This window comes from Dendropsophus ebraccatus, chromosome 1, assembly GCF_027789765.1.
Source record: "Dendropsophus ebraccatus isolate aDenEbr1 chromosome 1, aDenEbr1.pat, whole genome shotgun sequence".
Lineage (NCBI taxonomy): Eukaryota > Metazoa > Chordata > Amphibia > Anura > Hylidae > Dendropsophus > Dendropsophus ebraccatus.
In genome coordinates this window covers 112527477-112549357 of record NC_091454.1, presented here as the reverse complement: position 1 = coordinate 112549357, position 21881 = coordinate 112527477, and the positions used below count along the sequence as shown (strand labels likewise).

General features: G+C 44.0%; 1 long non-coding RNA gene across 1 annotated transcript in view; it reads left to right on the top strand.

Moving 5' to 3' along the window:
* Window positions 1-260: 260 nt before the first annotated feature.
* LOC138776252 (uncharacterized) overlaps window positions 261-21881 on the top strand; it is a 39790-nt gene continuing 18169 nt past the window's right edge. Inside the window, exons 1-2 of the long non-coding RNA XR_011360716.1 lie at window positions 261-315; window positions 2182-2224. This is a non-coding gene — a long non-coding RNA (uncharacterized lncRNA). The remainder of the gene's footprint in view (window positions 316-2181; window positions 2225-21881) is intronic.

Here is a 21881-nt window from a genome sequence, read left to right as displayed (position 1 = left end):
TATCTCTCCTGCTGCCCTGAACTGATTAGGGACGGCCATCCTGCAGATGTCACTTTGCAATGTACACTACATTGCAAAGTGAAAGTATGTGTGTGCAGCTTCAGTGCAGAAGCTGACAACCTGTGTGATTATACAGCCTGATTGAAGAGAGAGAGGGGGGGGGGGGGGTCATGTTTAGTGTATGATGGGAGTTGAAGTGAATGGAGGGGCAGGCACTTGCAACGTCACAGCAGCCAAAGTGCATCATGGGAAGCTGAAACCAGGAAGTAAGGAAGAAATGAACACCAAGACTAGAGATCAGGCATTATGCAGACGGTGAGAAATTCAAACCGTAACAGCTCAGGAGGGATGATAAGTATATAAACTATGTTTCTGATTGTTTTTTTTTTTCTTAGCACGGAGATGTCCTTTAAGGCCTATCAGTGATCACTAAGAGGTTAAAGGGGTATTCCCCCCATCCATTCCATCTTTCCAATATACTGTAAAGTTATTATGGATTCTGCACAGTTTTGCTGTTATCCAGCTGCATTCACCTCCATGGATTGCATAGAATCATCAGACCTCAGTCCACACCGACACGCTCCCTGCTCCTGGCCCCCACCCTCCGTGTCGGCATCACGTGTCCTAGCACAGTGAAGTGACGGAGAACACTGATGCGGTGGCTGCTGTTACAGAGGGAGACAGTGATCAGCGCAGCTGTGACTGCATCCCTCTGTAACAGCAGCCACCCGGTCACTCCCAGCCCAGAGCTCACCCCGTGTCCAGAGCCTCCCGGCAGCACTCATCCGCAGCACACAGCCCCCGGCCCACAACCAACCGCCCCCCCCATCACCCGTGGCATCCCTCACTCACCCGCAGCATAGCCTCCGCACTCACCCGCGCCCCCCCCCCCCCCCGCGGCAAGCTCCGCCCCCGCGATCGCCCACGGCAAGCTCCGACCCCCGCGATCACCCGCATCACCGCCAACTGAGCTCTGCTACACCGGCATCCCCAACTCAGCTCTGCTACTCTGGCGTCCCCGCCAACTCAGCTCTGCTACACCGGCGTCCCTGCCAACTCAGCTCTACTACACCAGCGTCCCCGCCAAATCAGCTCTGCTACACCGGCGTCCCCGCCAACTCAGCTCTGCTACACCGGCGTCCCCGCCAACTCAGCTCTGCTACACCGGCGTCCCCGCCAACTCAGCTCTGCTACACCGGTGTCCCCGCCAACTCAGCTCTGCTACGCCGTCCCCGCCAACTCAGCTCTGCTACGCCGTCACTTCCAACTCAGCTCTGCTACACTGTCATCATCTCCTTCATTGTCTCAGCTCTGCTACATCGCCATCATCAGGCAGAAGCATTGCGTGATGGGAAATGTAGTTTCCTATCTTGGATATAGACCATGTTTTAGAAAAAGTTGTAACTCAGGAACGGCAGCAGCTAGAAAGATGGGAGACGTCTCAAAATACTCAGGGGGACTTGGTGAGTAAGACTAGCTAGGTTTGGGGGCATTCAATTTTTTTAGCTCTTGGGGGAATACCCCTTTAATTACTATGGTACAAATCTTTGCAAGCTCATGATAAACTGCAGGAAACAAGTGAATTTCTGGTTTGCAAACTAACCTATGCATGTATTAGGTATTATCTAATATTGCTTTATATAGCAGTTAGAAAAATTATAACATCCTTGTCAGCATTGTATTATTTGTAGAGATGAGCAAATCTCAAGCGCGGTCAGGTTTGTCCGAACCCGTGCATGCAACCCGTTCCTGAACAAGTTGGATGCAGCCCTATGGAGTCTTGGAAAACATAGATACATAACATGGAGGAGACCAGGGACTGATAACTATCTTGTGGCAGAGAGGTTAGCCTTGTTGCCTTGTAGTGTTGGAGTCCTGAGATCAACCCATACATGTGTGTTCTACCAATGTTTGCATGAATTTTTATCCCACTCTCCTAACAACAAGGACCAATGTGTGTGATGACTCTCTCTATACAGGACTGTATAGAATATAAGGAAAAGCAGCGGATTACAAATGATGGTCCTAAAAGAAAAATTTATTTCACAACCGCTTTAAGGAACTTCAATGACTGCAGAGGGATAGGACAGAGAACATGGATATATATTTATAGAATATTATTGATACAATGACTTATGGGTCACGCATTGGTCATAACAAACTTTTTTAAATTTCTCCCAGGTCCCTCTGAGCTTGCTGTCAGTGACTGTTTATAGCAAGAAAGGTACTAGTATTGCTGTCTTCATTCCTACACCTAATATTAGCTGCCAATGTTTTGATTACTATAAGAATTTAGGTGTAAGGGCATAAAAGATTGACATTACCCTTACAGTTTATGGACTGCATAAGTATCCTTTTATTGTTCTAAGTGTCTTTAAATGAGCAGATATTGACTTAGTAATGGAAAATATATGATATGTTGTAGTGTATTGATCTCCTGTTTTTTGTTGCATGTTAGCTGGTATCAAGTTTCTGTGCTCTGCGGCACCACCAAAGACATATTGCAATAGCTGAAGAAATTAGAGTTTTCTTGGAGACAGCCACTCAAGGAGTCCTCAAGGTGAATTTGGGGGAGCCTAGTATGGGCTAGGAAAAGGACCATGGCGATGTAAATGATTTATTTATAAGCAGTACAAGCTAATATAAGGAGGTTTTAGAATGTCTGAGGATAGCACAGTAAGCCACTTGAAGTAGTGGTCCAGAATTCTATGGGTCTGTGAAAGGCTTGGGTGCCAGGCAGAGGTAGCACACTTATTCCCTATTGTTGAGGTAAAAGACTATCTGCAAGGATGTGATGTAGAGTCAGTGAACCAGAAGTTAGGGATCTAGATATTGAATCCAATGCTAAACAGTGGATGAGCAATCCTCGGTGAAATGAGTAGGCATGTTACCCCATGTAGGGTGCCATTGACATGGGGTCTGATAAAGTACCGCATTTTCCAGTGTATAAGAAGATTGGGCATATTAGACAACCCCCAACTTTTTCAGTTAAAATATAGAGTTTGAGATATACTCGCCGTATAAGACTACCCTTTCACCCATAGAAATAAAAATTCCCACACCAAATAAAAATGTATAAAAATCATAAGACAGCAGCGAGCTCTGAGAAAGAGGTACAGTAATACTGGTAGGATAAAAGGGCAGGCCAGACAGGTGAAAGAGGTGTGTTTTTCTGCGCAAAGCGTCACTACCGTATCTTTCTTTTTTTCATACCCCGAATGCCTGCAGCTTGCTCTGCTCTTCATACGGTCAACGCATACGGTGGGGATGCGGCCGTCTTTAGCTCCCCCCACCGTATGTGGCAACCACAGATTTTCAAGTCTGGTTCCTAAGTTTTTCAGCACCCGAGCCTATAAGACGACACCCAGCATATAAGACGACCCCTGATGTCTGAGAAGATTTTCCTGGGTTTAAAAGTAGTCTTATACGCAGGAAAATACAGTATATATTCAGCCTCACTGATAGGTGAGCAGGGCTGTAATATGTGCCACTGCTGTTAGAACTAGACAAGGTCTGTAATGGGAAATTTGTTAGGGTGTGTTTACACAGAGAGATTTATCAGATTTTAAAGATTTGACAGATTTTTGAAGCCAAAGCCAGAAACAGACTATAAACATATAACAGGTCATAAAGGAAAGACTCTTTTCAAATCCATTACAGACTTTAGCTTTCAAAATCTGTCATATAAATCTCTCAGATAAACCATAAGGCTATGTTCACACGTTTGTATAAATCACAGCCATTGTTGCAATTTGCAAAAGATACGTTGCATTGAATGAATGGCCGGAGCCTATACACATAGTATACGCTCCGGCCGGAATTTCCAGCAGGCCGCACTGACATGTCTGTTTTGTGCGGCCGCTATTCATTGAATAGTGGCCACACAATCTTGTCAGTATACACAATGCAGAGTGTGGCACCTGCATCCCAATTCAACAGAAATGAAGATGGTCTTCACTGACACCGGTCGGTCTGTGACACGCCACACAGGTTTCCACAGTGCTTCACCTCTTTACATCACCTCATTCATCTTTGTCCACCCCTCTACATAGGCTCTACATTCTGCAAACAATCTAATACTGGTATCCTTCATCTGAAATCTCCCACGCCTGACCCACTCAACACTTTACTTGAGCTTTAACAGTTCTCTGGAATACACTCTCACAGACACTCAGCTATTGATTCCAAATAGCCACAATTTTAAGATCTCCTTTGGAAATTTTAAAAGAAAAGGTATTTTTTGCAGGCTTTTCAAACCCACACTTCATGCACTCATATGCACTTCATGTATATGTATTTACTGATTCTAGCTAGATGAATGACTCATGCTGCTTTATCTCTACTACCTTGTTTTATACAAAAGATGACTAGACCTTTGATTGTACAACACACATTTTTACCTCTTTTGTTACTTCTAGTTCTTTATAGATTGGAAGCTTTTTAAAGTAGGGCAGTCACAACTATTGTGAAAAAATAGAAGTCAGTTTACTTCCTCTATAAATGGCAGTAGAGGTGCATTCACAGGCGGGTGCATGGATCTAGAGAGTAGTCAGCTGCAGTTCATAGCAAACATAGGATAAAAGGTGAAAGATCCATCACTCCAATATATGGTAATTCAACTAAATTAAGGATTAATACTCCATGGCTGGACAGAAACTACCAATGTGTTTTGTGCGGGTGCATTTAATCATATCACTCCTATTGTTTAAATTGTTAATTAGTTTGTTACTATGTTGTATTTTATTTCATCTACACATGCTGCAGTATGATAGTGATAAATGAATAAGGACTATCATTAATTGACGATGACTATAATTAAATAATATGATGACTCAATGGGCTGCCACTTCTAGCAATAATACATGGTCACACAGAATTCATTTTAGGATTTTACACTTTATATGATCATCGAGGCTAATGGTTATCCCACACAAGAGTAGGTTACAGTCGATAAGTACCAGCAAATCTTTTGATGCCCACCAACTTTGGGAACAATTATCTGAGCAGAATTTATTCAGGCTTGCTCATTTCAAATCTTCTTTTTTATTTATTTTTTTTAGACGGATATAGTTGTGTATAGTGTTCTTTTTTTTCTTTTTCTCTAAATAAACCTGTGTCATCTGGTATGAAAGGTATTCTTCAAGTTCATTCTCAAGAACAAAAAGTGGACTTGAGACATGAAAGTACAGATTGAGCTCTGCATTTTCTAAATAGCTTGTGATTCACAGTATTGTTAGAAGATCTTCCTAAAATGATATCCTTCTCTGTAATGTAAACACGAGTGATGTTCTTAGGCACTGGTCACCAGGTTCCTCAGTAATCTGCACCTGATCTGTCATGTGACAAAATACTTCTTACAGTTATTGTAAAGTCACTTGATGTGAGTGTGAAGGATGTTTGTATAACTAGACTAGACTTATGCGGATTACACTGGAAGCAGCTCATTACCTGAAATGAACTGGAGCAAAGTGTATTTCATAACCCACACATCTCTTTCCACAAAGTGAAGTACAATCAGTCACTACCATAAAGGTTTACTATTTCATATTGTATTTCATATGCTACATATGAACTAGGATGGTAAAAATACACTAGATAATGCAGAAGAAGAGTCTCATAATCAACCTAGTATGCAGCAATTCAACTATATTTCACATTACACTATTGGCCTATACACTAATGCAGGTTGGGGCTACATCACAGATATGATGAGCACACTGACAATATTGAGCATAATGGCAACACCCAAATAGAAAAAACATTGTACAGTATATGTAACAATAGATAAACAAATATATTTATATATCTTTATTTTTATTGTTAATTTTTATTCTTGTTAAAAACTTAAATCACACAAAAAAACTTAACAAATAGCGGTCACCATGTGTATATGCACTTATTCATATTAATAATATAATGTTCAAGGGGACCAAGTCCATCTTTTTTACGTCAATTGCACTTTTGTCACCTTTCAAGTTTTTTTTTATCATAGGCATGTTTTATAAATGTCCAAGTTCACACAAAGAAAAACATGTCTTTTTATTATTATTGAGTCTCTGTAAACCACAGCTTTATGCCCCATTTTAATCTTTGTCATAAGGTACAGTTACTTTTACTCAATTTAGATTGTTATTCATTTATTTTTCACTTCTGTCCTTTGTCTTTAAAGTTACTTTTTCCTTTGTTGCATGCAGCTATGTCTTAGGCAGCACTGGTGACCAGTGGTCCCCTTCAACATTATATTACTAATGTGAATAAGTGCATATACACATAGTGATGGCTATTTGTAACGTTTTTTTTGTGTGATAAGTTTTTAACAAGAATAAAAATAAAGATATATTATTTTTTGAACATCACTCATAATTTTTCAAATTTTGTACTTTATCCAATTAATACAAATTTAGTGTTACAAATTTATATTTACCTATTTCATAATGCTGAACCTATAATCAGAAATCTGGTCAAGACAAATAAATAACTGTGTGTGTATACCACCAGGGCCAAATTATAGTAAAATCTGCCCCCCCCCCCTAAAAAAACAAAAACAAATAAAATTTTTCTTTCTATAAAAGGACAAGCAAAGTGGACTGTATACCTCCAAATAATTGTTATAGACTTAGTTACTAAAAACACTATAAAGGGAACAAATATTATTACCACACATATTACCATAATACTGTAGCTAAAGGCCAAATAATACGGCTTCACCATGACAACATATTACCACTGTGACCATATCATCACCACCAAGATTGATAAGAAATAAAAAACCACTACACAGAGACCAACATTACAACCATACAGTGATTACATTGCAGTTCCATCCAGTGACTCACAGGTGATGTCTCCTTTGATTACTAATAATTGCTACCTGTTCTGTGCTGTCAGCTGTGAAAAAATAAAAGCTTTTTTGTGGCCCCTGTAATATTTTTCTATTTCTACTTAGCTGATCTATAGTTTCTCTTAATAACACAATTGTAGAGATGTATCATGTAGCTCCCTCTTGTGCCACCAAAATTGCTGTGACCTGTAAGACATCAGGACTTCAAAAGATTTCAGAAGGTGTTCTGTGCTATGTGATACAAAGAGGCTGAAAGTATTGAGATATGGGTAGAGATGAGCACAAAAGCATGCTTCAGTCTGTTTGGCATTTGAATACCCGTGGATGGATGCAGTCTTAAGGCTGCCTAAAAAGCATGTTTTCCTACAGTCTCTAGGACTGCTTCCAACTTTATCAGCCACCAGTATTCAAATGCCGAATGATCAGACTTGAGCATGCTCAAGTCATGGTCATCTCTAGATATGGAGCATTTGGAGGTCAACACCATGAGTGATATTTATTTCACTGGATTCAATATTTTAGCTGATCAATGTTTGTTCAATACTACACTTCTGTGTATATACAATGAAGACTGTATTAAAAATGACAAGTCGCGCACACTCAAGCTACTAAAGAGCTTAACTTGTTGACAAAGTCAAAACTACTAATTGTTGTTACAGAAACACTATAGGATGTCCATAAACATATTTATAGAGAATGTCTGATGTTTTGTGTCTGCATGGTAAACTATTTTCCTTATTTCACAGTAACTGGAAATGTTCAGGCTTATTTAGGTACCTTACATTCTTGACACAGGGATTTACAAGCCTTTTCCCCACAAGTTAACACCCATTTGCTTCAGTCTTTGATACCCTCCCACACCAACATAACAACTACCACTCTTTAATCTACACTACTATAAAAGAATATCATATGGCCGAGCCAGACAAAACTTGACTACATACAATATTAAAGCCCCATATGGTCTTCTAGACACTCCTGACCTCCCCAATGAGCTGAAGTTGAGTATTTGTACATGCAATACATATCTTACATGCAATACAATTACATCCATAAACTAAAACAATAAAGTGGTCTAATAGCATTATTTTTAGTCAGCTATAACTTTAATGTAAGGCACCCTACTGACGCAATAATTCATAGATTTCTAATAAATTAGGTCAGATATACAGCAAGTAGAGAAAGAGTGCCACCCCAACATGAATCTAAGACTATTATATTTTCCATTCTGTTTTTATTTTTCCACATACATACAATGACAAAATATATACAAGGGCAAAAGTGATAATATAGTTCCTGGAATTTCCAAGCAGGAAAGCTTGGGGATTTCTGTCAAGTGTAACATGAACCAATTTAATATAAAACAAGCTGGGGATTTCCTCTATGTGCTTCCCGTTTTAGCTTTTGATCTTCATGGATTATTCGGATTACAATTTAACATTGGGTTCAACTACCAGGGGACCAGTTCCTTTTAGCAATAATTAGTAAACTAAAGTGAAATATCATTTAGACTTTTGTTTACACACTGCATTTTTGTCACAGCAAAAACACAACAAAAGCACAACATTTTTCTTGTTGATTTGGAAATAAGAGGGGTCTACATGTTGTGTTTAATGAGGTCAATGCTGCATAATGATATTTGTGGTATGTTGGTAATGTGGCAAGAGATCCAGCCGTAACTGTCTCATTGGTGTAATAGCACAGAGGTAATTTAACAATCCCAGTCATTTTGATTGATAACAATGGAACACTTTACTCAATAGAGCTTGGTTGTTTCTATTTAGTGGTTTTCACTGAGGGGCATATACTTGAATTATTAGGCCATGTTTCCACGTAGTAAGACACCCGCCGTTCTGTGACTGCAGTACCGGCCGGATGATCTTCACTGCTGCTTAATTCGGATGGAGGCGCATCAGTGTGTGCCCGCATCCGAATTCCCCGCTGCACACAATGGAGCATGCGGCCGGAGCTGCACGCGCCACTGTGTGCACTGACAGGTTCTCTGTGGCCACTATTCATTGAATAGCGGCCACAGAAAACTGACATGTCAGTTTTTTGTGGCACCGCTAGGGATCCCGTCTGGAGTGTATACCGTGGGGGACATTTATTAAGTCCGGCGTTTTCTGCGCCGGGCTTAAAAATGTACCTGTATCGCCAATACTTCACTGATTTATGTAGAGGCACACTGCCTCTACATAAATCCCGTGCGCACCAGTGTGTGCGCCGAGGAAACTTACGCCAACTCAGAGCTGGCATAGGTTTCCTTATTATTTTTCATTGTGAACAATGATAAATTAAGCGGACCCAGAGTCCGCGCCCCCCGTTACGCCCCCTCCACACCCCCTCCACGTTACCCTGGTGCAGCGGGTGGAAAATGTCCCGATGCAAATTTTTTTTCGCAAAACGGCCATTAGGAAATGAATTTATTTGCATCTGCCCACTTTCCGCCAAAAAATAGAACCTTTTCGGATGATAAGTGTCCCCCTTTGTGTATGCACTCCGGCAAGAATTCGATAAAGGGCAGCCCAATGTAAGGTTCGTATTAATCATGGTTTCAAATCGCTGTTTCAAATCGGCAAAAACGGCCGTGATTATTATGAACCTTACATTGTGTGCAGGGGCGTAGCTAGGATTCACGGGGCCCCATAGCAAAAATTTTTAAGGGGCCCCCCTCCCCTGCGCACAACACAAAGCACTGCGCATATATATATATATTTTTTTTTTATTTATTTATTTTTTTTTTGTGTTGCAGCATGTAAGTAAACATTGGGTCACTTACACGCTGCAGTACATAAGGGGTTAAGTAGAAGAACACAAGCTCTTACCTTCTCCCTTGGGCCCTTCTCCTGCACAGGCCCCATAGCAACTGCCTACCCTGCCTCTATGGTAGCTACGCCACTGGTTGTGTGAACATAGCCTAAGTCAAGTTGTTGTAATAACAGAAGGCTTGAGGGCAGGGGCATAGCTAGAGGTTCAGCCTGGGGGGGGGGGGGGCAAGTGAGTCTGAGTGGGCCCCCTACTGTTCATGTTACCCATAGGGAACCTCAGCAGACTACAATGCTTTCTGAATAATAAAGGGCATATTCTGCTACATTAGTAATAGTGAATAAGGATTAGGAGCAGTGTAAGAAACTTTCTACATTTTACATATAGAACCATGTAAAAATTAAAGGGGTTAGCTAAGATGACAAAAACATAGCCACCTGCTTTCTTCCAGAAACAGCGCCACCCTTATCCTCAGTTTGTGTGTAGTATTGCAGCTCAGTTCCACTGAAGTCAATGGAGCTAAGTTGTAATACCACACACAACCTAGGGGAAGGAGTAGCACTGTTTTTGGATGAAAGTAACTGTTTATTCTTGGAGAATTCCTTTAACCAGACAACTCTCTCTGACAACAAATATTGGCTGTATATGTAATAAGCTTTTAGACATTGAAAGGGGTCAGCTGCTTGTGTTCTTCTCATGTTGGGATTGTACATATATGTGCAATCCAATATACGTAATGAGCTAATAGGTATCGATTTCCTACTGGATCTATCTACTCTATCTATCTATCTATCTATCTATCTATCTATCTATCTATCTATCGAGTTCAAATTATGAAGAAGCACTCTTTTAAACGATGTGGGTGGGTGCCAGCAGATAAGTCTTGACTCCGGACCTATTCACATTGGGTTTGCTATAACACAGGGATTTACCTATATGTTTGTAATACAAACTTGTACTGTGATGGACACCTGAATCCACCAATGATTTGCACTGTTTAATTATGTCACCTGTTATTTAAGGAAATTAAGTTATTCACTGAACATGCTTGAAAATGACAACGTGAGGTTGTCGAAACGTCACACCTATGAATTATTGCTGTGCTGTGCACCTGTTCTTTATATGATTTTTTGCACAAAATATATTTGGATTTTTTCACCTGAACGGAAGTGCTGCGGAATATTTTTTACTATCTATCTATCTATCTATCTATCTCATTCATACTGGAGGAGGCAGCATCCTAAAGTTAGAGCAGGGCGGGATGCCGGATCACACTGCAGAGCGCTACGTATGTACTGCTGATGACCTGGAAACTGACAGCACTGATATATGCATTTCCATGCTGTCAGTTTCTCTTTGCTATCAGCCGCACATCTCCTGTTCAAAAAGGAAGATGTGCATCTGATAGCGATCAATGCAATCCAAAAGATGCAATCAGCTGAGGATCCAGAAGGTCCATCAATACATCTCTCTACAGCACCAGCGGTTATCAAAGGATTGTCTGTTTATATGTACTACAACTTCCATCACATCCAGAGGACTGTATGCTGTCAGCAAATGTTTGCAGCTGTTTTAGTTGGAGGATTATACTAAATACTGTTTTGACATATGCATTTAAACGTATAATTAGTGGAGAGGCGATCAGACCGTGCACGCTAATAGTCGCGTTCCCGGGCTACACATAGCACCCGGGATTGCGGCGGTTCAGAGCTGAACGCCCCCACCCGCATCAGGACATACAGTCACGTGCTGATCAGGGGCGGATTAACTTTACCATAGGCCCCGGGCTGTTCACCAAGCCTGGGCCCCCCCACCCCACTGTAACTATGGAAGCACTAGCCTGGCGTTCATAGTACAGGGCAGATAATGTCATGATGTCCTGATTTGTGCAAAATTGCCATTAAAAAAACTGTGATTTTTTGCAAATCATGGCGAAAGTGTAGCCAGGAGACAGTACACCACTGAAAGTATGTCTTTTTGGGTGGTCATGGGTCCCCAAGGAGCTCAGGGCCCCGGGTTGCCGCCCGAAACGCCCCTATTGTAATCCACTACTGGTGCTGATGCAGGAAGAGGTTAAAATAAGAAAATAAATATAAATAAGTGGAAGACAACAAAGGTAAAACAAATTCCTACATATAATTTATCTCTAAATAGTCAGTTATCAATTATCAACTAATAAGAGTGTAAGAGGACCAAATGTTATCATCTTATGGGTAGCTTCACACCTACTAAATCCGCAGCATGTGAAGCTGAATGGGTCCCATACACGCAGCAGATCCGCTGCGTGTATGGGACCCGTCCCCTTTAACCCCCCCGCCTCAGGCCGTCCGCAGCCCCGGCCCTGAGCATACATTGCCTGCTCGGCGCCGTGGCTGTTTGAAGCTCTCGGCTCCCCTCGCTCCTCATCAGCCAATCAGGGCAGGGCAGCACTGATTGGCTGTTAGGGAGCGAGGGGAGCCGGGAGCGTCACACTCAGCGGCGCCGCCGAGTGGGTAATGTATGGTCGGGGTTGCACTGCCACTTCCTGGTCTGAGCTGCGACTTGAGACGTGATGTCTCAATGCAGCTTAGCCATTCAGTGGTCGTAGCGGATCCCGCCTCGGCCGCTGAATGGCTGAGCTGCCTTGAGACGTCACGTCTCAAGCTGCAGCTCAGACCAGGAAGCGGCAGCGGACTTTATATACCCCCACCTTATAACACACATCCGGATGCCTCACTGCTCCTCATAGGAGATTTTAACTCTGTAGTGGACGGCGCCCTTGATAAGGTGTCAGTAGCGGCATCGACCTCTACAATGCGCCTGAATCCCCTGGGTGCGCTCTTGTCCGAGGTAGCTCTCTTTGATCTTTGGAGGGCACGGCATCCAGGGGCGTGCGAGCCTACTCCTGTTATTCGGCCACATACAATAGTCTGTCCCGTATTGATCCTTGGTGATAGAGGTAGAATATTTGCCGCGATCACTTTCTGATCACTCCCCCCTGAGCCTCCTCCTGGAAAACCCAGGGGTGTGGCGCTCCACGGTGCGCACTTGGTGCCTTAATCCGTACTGGCTGTCTGTCCTTGAGACGCCCGGTATTCAAATGGCAGCGGAAGAGTTTTTTAACCATAATGCTGGTACTGCCACCCCACAGATTGAGTGGGACGCCATGAAGGCCTATTTAAGAGGTTATTTCATATAAACGATTACCCGTACTAAGCGAGCTAGAGGCCATCTACGGTCGGCTCTCCAGGATTCCTTTCTGCAGGCAGAGGAGAATCATATTGCAAGCAACTCTGCTGCTACATCAGCTAGACTTAGAGAGGCCCAAAAGGCACTTACAGATTATGACTAAGAATCAGCTGCTAACAAGAGAAACTTTGCTAGGCACATGTTTTTTGTGGAGGGAGAGCATACTGGGTATCTCTTATCTGTTATTACGAGTGCTCAAAAAAGCCCGGCCTTCCTCACCCACATACAGAATACAGAGGGAGTCCTGGTAACCTCCACCCCTGAAATACTACAAGTATTTTATTCCTACTATTCGAACCTATATAGCTCTAAATTGGAAGCCACTCCCAATCATATCAAGGATTTCCTGTCCTCTATCTCCCTTCCTGTCCTAACTGCCGATGTCCGGGAAGCATTAGACGCCCCGCTGACCTTAGAAGAGCTAGAGGCCGCGGCTTCCTCTATCACCAATAACAGCGTCCTTGCCGGGTTCTTATAGACCCATTTCTCTTTTATCTACAGATATTAAGATAGTGGCCAAGGCCATAGCTAATAGACTTTCTCTCTATATGAGTGCCCTGGTTCATCCCAACCAAACGGGTTTTATTCCAGCCAGGTCTACCGCCATGAATATTAGGCGTTTGTATATAAATCTCCAGCTGCCCTCGGAGGATCCAGGGGGAAGGGCGATGTGTTCACTCGACACTGTCAAAGCTTTTGACAGCGTTGAGTGGGCCTTTCTATGGGTGGTGCTGAACAAAATGGGGTTTGGACCACAATTTATCTCTTGGATCCAGTTGTTGTACTCCTCTCCCTGTGCCCGTTTGAAGATTAATGGCGGCCTCTTGGCCAGATTTGACTTGCAGCGGGGTACACGGCAGGGGTGCCCTCTGTCGCCGTTGCTTTTTGCGATTGCCATAGAGCCGCTGGCATCCCTGATTCGTGGTCACCCAGGTGTTTGTGGTTTTACTAGAGGTCTCCAGGAGGAGAAAATTGTGTTATATGTAGATGATTTATTGCTGTATCTAAATGACACTGATGCATCTCTTGCCATGGCTATTATGCTCATTAATGATTTTGGTAGATTCTCAGGACTATCCATTGGTTGGGACAAGTCGGTGCTGCTGCCCCTGGATATAGACGTAGAACAAATGCCCGTCCTCCCCTTCCCTCTTAAGATTGTCACGGAATTCAAATACCTTGGGATCATGATCTCTAAGGACATTAGGGCCTACGAGAGACTGAATCTTACGCCATTCCTATCTAAATTTCAAGCCAAATTGGGGGTGTGGCGTAAGCTCCCTCTGTCTGTGGTGGCACACTCCAATCTGATAAAAATGGTATGGATGCCTCAATTGCTATATGTATTGCACAATTCCCCGATATGGAACCCAATTCGGTATTTTCATAAAGTGCACAGTCTATTCAGAGACCTAATATGGGGTTCCCAGCGCCCTCGTATAAAGCTAGAGACCCTACAAAGAGCTAAAACGTCAGGAGGGTTAGCAGTGCCCAATGCCATGATCTATTTTTTAGCCTTCCAGCTGCAGCAGCTGGGAGACCGACGTGCTAACAGACCCTACTTCCCAATTGTTTCAGGACCACTTTGGTACGGAGAAGCTGTTTGAGGTCCTGGAGGCTAAACGTTTCTCCACGGCCGCAACAGGACTGCCTACAATTCAGCTTTACCATAGGGTCTGGTAAAAGGTTAGAGACATGTATGGGTTATCTGGATGCTCTGCATACACCTCTATATGGGATACCCCTTGGTTAAGCGAGCTCTTTTTCCTAGAAGGGTTCACACCATGGCGGACACTTGGTCTTAGACGACTGGAGCAGTTATACACTAATGGCCAGCTAAAAAGCTTCCAACAGCTGTGTGAAGAATTCCCCATCCCTAGGACACATTTTTATAAATACCTTCAGTTGCGCCTCGCGTGCGACAGTGAGGGGGACATTCTATCTCGGGAGCGAGTTGTTATTTCGCCTATTCATAAAGTGGTTACGTCTGCATCCACGTCTGGTCTAATTTCCATATTATATATCCATCTACATGACAAATTTCTAGAGAAACACCCGCTGACCATTAAGGAGAAGTGGGAGGCTGACTTGGGTCCCCTGGAGGATGGGTTGTGGAGGGAAATTTTGGAGATGACACCCCAGTTGTCTGTGGGGGAGCAGCACCGACTGTCCCAACTGTACCTACTACACTGTGTTTACAGAACCCCCGAGTTTTTATTTAGGGTGGGGCTTTGCCCCGATGCCTTGTGTCCTCGGTGCCGGAGAGATGAGGGAGGGATTCTGCACATGTTCTGGCAATGCCCAAAATTAATAAGGTACTGTCAGGATGTTGCTTCCACCATTTACAAAGTCTATTCTGTTCACATTGAACAGTCTCCCTTAGTTTGTGTTTTGGGCTACGTGGAAGACTTAGTTTTACCTAACCCTGAAAAACTAGCTATTGCTAGGATATTATATATGGCCAGAAAGTTGATAGCCCAGTCCTGGCTTGATCAGGACCCCCCAACATGTACGGCCTTTGTAGCTAAAGTTAACTGGCTCATTGCCAATGATAAATATGCCTATGAAAAGCGGGAGGCGATGAAAAAATTTGAAAAAATCTGGGCCCACTGGCTGGATACCCCCGGTATGGCGCCATCGTCGCTTACTAGGGGCAGACTCTCTCCCTCAATGGCCACCTAAGCATATCTCTGTGAGTGGATCCGTGGTGATGCCCCCCTACCATTTCACTCTCTATTTACCATCCCGGCTTCTCTAGTCATAGTGAAAGACACAGAGTCTATTTACATGTTTACAATTTTTATTACAGTGTATTCCCTTTTTCAGAGGAACGTTTTCCATGATATGTTGGATGTTGCCAATACAATTTTTGTACTGTTTGTTGAGTTTTGTTTTGTGCAGGGACTGGACCGATGTAGTGTCCTTCCCTGTGGTTGTGTGTCTCTAAAATGTAAAACTTTTAATAAAAACTATTTGATTAAAAAAAAAAGGAAGCGTCAGCGGAACGGGAGAACAGGGCGGCGCAATCCGGGACCCGGTGCTGGAACCGTGGAGGTAAGTAACCGGCGGCGTCTATACCCCCCATAAACGGAAAATACCCCTAGCCCGGAGTACCCCTTTAATGATGGTAGTTGGGGTTTGGTAGTTGTATCATAAGATGGAGGAGGGCCACAGATCTGGGAAAACAGGGAAGTAAGTCTAACTAGGAAGAGAAGGCAAAGAGTGGATGGTGACTGAGGTGGGAGGGAGACAGACAGTGCAGTGAGGCATACTGGGAGTTGTAGGCACTGACAAGGATTTAAACAGGATGTAGAAGCAGGAATCAGCTGGAAGATATAAGGGTGTAGGGGGCACTGACAGCAGCCAGACCGGGTATAAACTGTACAGAATGAAAGCCACAACTGATTCCTCAATGTTTGAAAAGGTTTTATTTTTCAGGGGAGTGGATGGAATTCTTCTTTAAGTATTCTTTTTCAATCTACATGATAAATTCCTGGAGAAACACCCGTTGACTATTAAAGAAAAATGGGAAGCTGACCTGGGAAGCCAACCTGGGTTCTGGGAATGACACCCCAATTATCTGTAGGGGCAGCAGCACCATTTGTCCCAACTGTATCTATTACACCGTGTATACAGAATTCCCGTGTTCTTGTTTAAAGTGGGGATCCGCCCGATGCTTTGTGTCAGGTGCCTGAGAGATGAGGGAGGGGTCCTGCATATGTTCTGGCGTTGTCCTAAACTGACAAGGTACTGGTAGGATGTTGCCTCCACTGTCCAGAAACTGTTTTCCATTTAATTAGAACAATCTCCAGCATGTTGCCGTCACAAGGTTGATAGTACAGTACTCCTACAGCTGATGCACGCTCTACGGGAATTGCCCGGCAGAGCACACACCAGTAACCTCAGTGTGAGCCGGCGGCCTTCTACTTCCGGCACAGGGAGCTCTATGCCGGAAGTACCGGCCCTGGCGCACACTGAGTTTATTGGTGAGTGCGCTGCCCGGGACATCCTCACGGAGCGTGCATCGGCCGGGGGACACTGCTAAAGACTAGAGACACGGCGGGGGAGCGAGGTGTTAGGTGTTGCATACAGGTGCAATCTGTAAGAGGGACATCCATAAAGAGGCAGCATAGGGGGACCATCTATAAGGGGGTACCATAGGGGGGCATCTATAAGGGGGCAGCATAGGGGGCCATCTATAAGGGGCCAATCTATAAGGGGCCATTTGTAAGAGGGACATCTATAAGGGGCAACATAGGGGGGGCAATCTATAAGGGGGATGATATAAGGGGGGTGGACAACACAAGTGGGCCATCTATAAGGCGACAACACGGGGGCCATCTATAAAAGGTGCAGAGTGGACAACCTGGGGGGGCATCTGTAAGGGGGACTACACAGAGGGGGGCCATCTATAAGGAAATACACAGAGGGGGCCATCTATAAGGGAGGGCTACAGAAAGGGAGTCCATATACTATAGGGGGACTACACAGAGGGGGGCTCATGGGGATGCACATGGGGCCAAGACTATAGGCAAGACTGAACAAAGGGCCATCTATAAGGAGGCTACACAGAGGGGGGATATACTATTAGGGGGATCGCATAGGGTCAGCCTACACACTAAATGATGGTGTAAAGGGGCCAATCACAGATGTGCACTTTGTAGAGAGATAAGGATGGTATCAGAGTGTGGAGCCTAATATGTTTGTCTTCGTGGCTCATAGAAGTTCTAATAATGGCTCAGGGCAGATGGAGAAGAAGATGAAAAGACGATCAGAGAAGACGTCCCCTGTGAATGACCTGATATAACTGCACTTTAATGTATATTGTGTACAGAACCTGGGCAGGGCTGGGTCTACCTCTATATGACTGCAGCAGTGGTTTTAGTCAGTATGTGGTAGTATTATTAAGTAGCAGCGGTGGTGTTAGTCCGTATGTGGTGGTATTATTTGTTATGTGTAATCTGGTACAATGTTTTATTGGTCTTAGTATACTGGATTTGGACAGTGGTTGTGGTTTGGCGGTAATATTTCCCCCTTGTATACTGGTATTATTGGTATACAGGATTTGGTCAGTAACAGTATGGCGGTAATACGTATGGTGATAAAATTTCCTTCCTATATACTGGTGTTATTAGTAATATTGGTAACAACATGGCTGGGGGGGGTAGTACTTGTGTGCATGGCTGGAGGGGCAAGTAGTAGTTGTGTGTATGGCTGGGGGGGGAGTAGTAGTTGTGTGTATGGCTAAGGGAGGTAGTAGTTGTGTGTATGGCTGGCTGAGAAGCAGTGGCGTAGCTACCATAGAGGCAGGGTAAGCAGTTGCTATGGGGCCTGTGCAGGAGGGGGCCCGTGGGAGAAGGTTAGAGCATGTGTCCTTCTGCTTAACACCTTATATACTGCAGTGTGTAAGGGACCCAATGTTTACGTACATGCAACACAAAAAAAGGGTTAACAAGCAGAAGACAAAGATCTGAGAACAGTGGAAAAGACTTTCTACATTTCACCTATATAACCATGTTAAAATTAAAGGGGCTATTAAGCTTTGGAAAAACAAAGTTGCCTTTTTACAGAAACAGCACCACTCTCCTCCAAAGCTTGGATGTGGTAGTGCAGCTCAGTTCCACTAAAAGAGAATAGAACCAAGTTGTAATACCACAAACAACATAGAGGAAGCTATGGTGCTTTTTCTGTTTTCTAATTAGCCATCCATCCATCCATCCATCCATCCGTTCTTCTATCTTTTTATCTCATATCTATCTGACTAATATCTATTGGGCAGCATGAGGACTACACCATAGCTGATGGTCAATGACACCCGAAGGGAATACCCGCAGCACCAGTAGAGTAAATGTATAGTACAAATGCTGGGTGATAATAAATAGTCCAATGCAGTTCAAGGCAACCATACTAAATAACCTATATACAAAAAAGCAGGACTACTGCAACCTAACTTAATGGAATAATTACTTTATTAATTCATGGAAACAATACATTAAAATGTAGGAGAAATCAGCCCCGATAATCATGGTGTGCAGGGCATATGAGAGCAGCAAATTTATGCCTCTGTGTAGTAGTTAGACCCAATTTTAGCCCTCATATAGTTTGCATGGTCCCTCTATGATCTCATACAGTAAAAAGGCCACCATCTATACACTAACATAGTAGATCATTCCCCCTTGTTCCTCCATATAAAAGATAGACCCTCCCTGTGCACCCCCATATGGTAGTCAGGCCCCTCTGTACCTTCATGTTGAAATTAGGCCTTCTGTGCCCCAATATTAGGTAGTTAGGCCTACTGTGCCCTAGTATAGTAATAATTTCCAATTTCCCTCTGTTTCCATGTAGTAGTAGTTAGGGCCCTGTTGAGGTGTGGGATTTGTTGAGGTCACAAAAAGAAGCAATGTCACTCAGTCATAGCAAAAAAAAATTCTTCTTCTTTATTTTAAGCAAAATAACAAAAACAAATAATATACAGCGAATCAGGGTTCGTTGCAGCTGCCTTGGTATCAAGCAGCACCCTGCTTTCCCAGCTCACATACTCTGAGCCAGACTCTCCAAACCTAGTGATTCCAGGTGTCTTTATACCCAATTTACCCAAAATGCAACACTCTTAAAGAAATATACACATCAGTCTAGATTCAAACATAAAAGTGCTACAAACTTGTCCTTTTCTTACACAGCATACAATTATAATACATATTGTGAAAATAAATAACATAGAAATACAAAAAATAACCAGGAATACAAAACCCACTATAGCTGCATAGCTCCAGCTCAGCCTCACCTGGCAGTAATCAGGTCAGTGCTCCATATAAACCCAGCACCCCCTCCCTTCTGGTTCCTCCTGGTAAGCTGTGATGCTGTTTGTATGCTGGTGGGAAATGCTGCACTTGTCTGTCTGCAGAAATAATAGTGGATAGAAAGAGGTTTTGCCGGCCAGCAGAGAAAGACACAGAAACAAACAGACAAACTTATACATCATTCACCCCCCAACAGGCCCTCTGTGCCCTCATGTAAAAGTTAGACTCCCCTCTGTGCATCTATCTAGCATTTAGACCTTTTTGTGCAGGCGATCCCCCCAAAAAAGGTAGTATTCTCCATGTAGGCATCCCCTTCAGCACCATCTCATGTAGGTAATCCCCCCCGGTATGTATTCACCATGCAGCCACCCCCTCCCCCAGCAGTAATCTCCCTGGTATGTATTCCCCATCCAGCCACCCCCTTCCCCATATGTAATCTCCCTGGTAATCCTGGTGGTAAGACAAGCCCGTCCCCCCCCCCCCCACACACACCACCACCACTGTGAGTAGACTGTACCGCCAAATTAGGTACCCCTTTTTTTAGTTAGCCAGAACATCCCATACTCCAACCTCCATAGATAACATCCTTCCCAGGAGTTAGCCCCACCCTTTCACTGACCCACATAGGTCTCCTCCTCTATAGCTAAGGAAAAAAGGCCATACTTACCAGCTGAGTGGTTGCAGTACAGTAGTCTTCTCATGTCAACTCTCTCCCAGCTTTCTTTTAGTGACATCACTCATGTCCCACAGCTCTAAGGGATGGAACGGCCTCTTGTGTGTCCACAACTGTGATTGGTAGGGGGGAGAGCCAATGCTCTCCTCGCCTTGTTAATCATCCTGCTGCATTTAACTGTATGTTCTCCTCGCATACAAGCACATACAGCTAAATGGTAAGACAACATTCAGGCCGTGTGGGCTCCCCAGGAGGATTGGTTGCTGGCCAGGGGCCACCTACAGCCAATAGACATTTGTTAAGTCTGTCTGCAAAAGCAACAGCTATTGCGGACAGCATTAAAGGACAACTCCCGCGGGACCCCCCCAAAAAAAAAAAACACAGACACACACAGACACCATACTCACCATCCCTCCGGTGACGATCGCCACTCCATTCGCCCGCCGTCCGCCTCACCGTCACCGCCGTCCAGCGATGTCTCTGTCTTCCGGGTCCTGGGGATGGAAAAGGCTGCCAGTGCGCTTGCGCACCGGCAGCCTTTTCATTGGCTGGAGCGCATCACATGGCTTCTAGCAACCTCAGCCAATCAGGGCTGAGCAAGCTGGAAGCCATGTGATGCGCTCCAGCCAATGAAAAGGCTGCTGGTGCGCATGTGCACCAGCAGCCTTTTCCGTCCCATTCACTCTCTATGAAGACGCCGAGGAGGAAGAAGACCCGGACCGCCCCCCGGCTCTGACGTCGTCGTCACCAGATGCCGCCCGGGAGAAGAAGACCGTGACGATCGTAATAGGTAATGTATATATTCTTTAACTTCCGGGCGGGGGGGTCGGGGGTCTGAAAGTGGGGGAAGGGGGCCAGAACGGGTATTTAACCACATTACAAAGTTAAATAACTTTGTAATGTGTGTTAAATAAGCTAAAAAAATTTTTTGTGGGAGTTGTCCTTTAACTGGCCAAATCTTCAGTGGGCCCCCTGCCTGTGTGGGCTCGGGAGCAGCCGCCCCCTCTGCCCCCACCAAATTACGCTACTGAATGTAATACAGCCTTTACTCAGGCATATCCCTGCCTCCCAACATTATCTCTCCATTCTAAGGCCATTCCGGTCTAGCTGTTCCATCACGTGACCGGGCCTTTGGTAGTCTTCTATACACTATGCACAGAGATACATTGAGATACACTGAAGACAGGGAATTCCAGTCTATTCAAATACACAATGCATAAAGACAGAGGAGTGGTCACATGATCTTGCTGTGGTGCAAACAGCTTCTCAGTGGGGAGATAATGCAGCACCAGGGATCAGCCCTGGGGAGTAAGCATGTCACCTTATTCTAGGGCAGACAAAATAAAGGGAGTGCTTCTTTAACATGATTCTATACTGTTGCATTTGTGTGCAGATGTATGACAGAATGTTGCTAATATACCAGCAGTAAAAATAGGTAAAGGTTATTTTGGTTGAGCAACTCAATTTAAAAAATGTAAACAACAATAACAAGCCTTACATGACACATGGTTAGTAATATGTAATCACCATCTTCTATTACTGTCAGGTAAAGGGATCAGAGGCTCAGCAATTA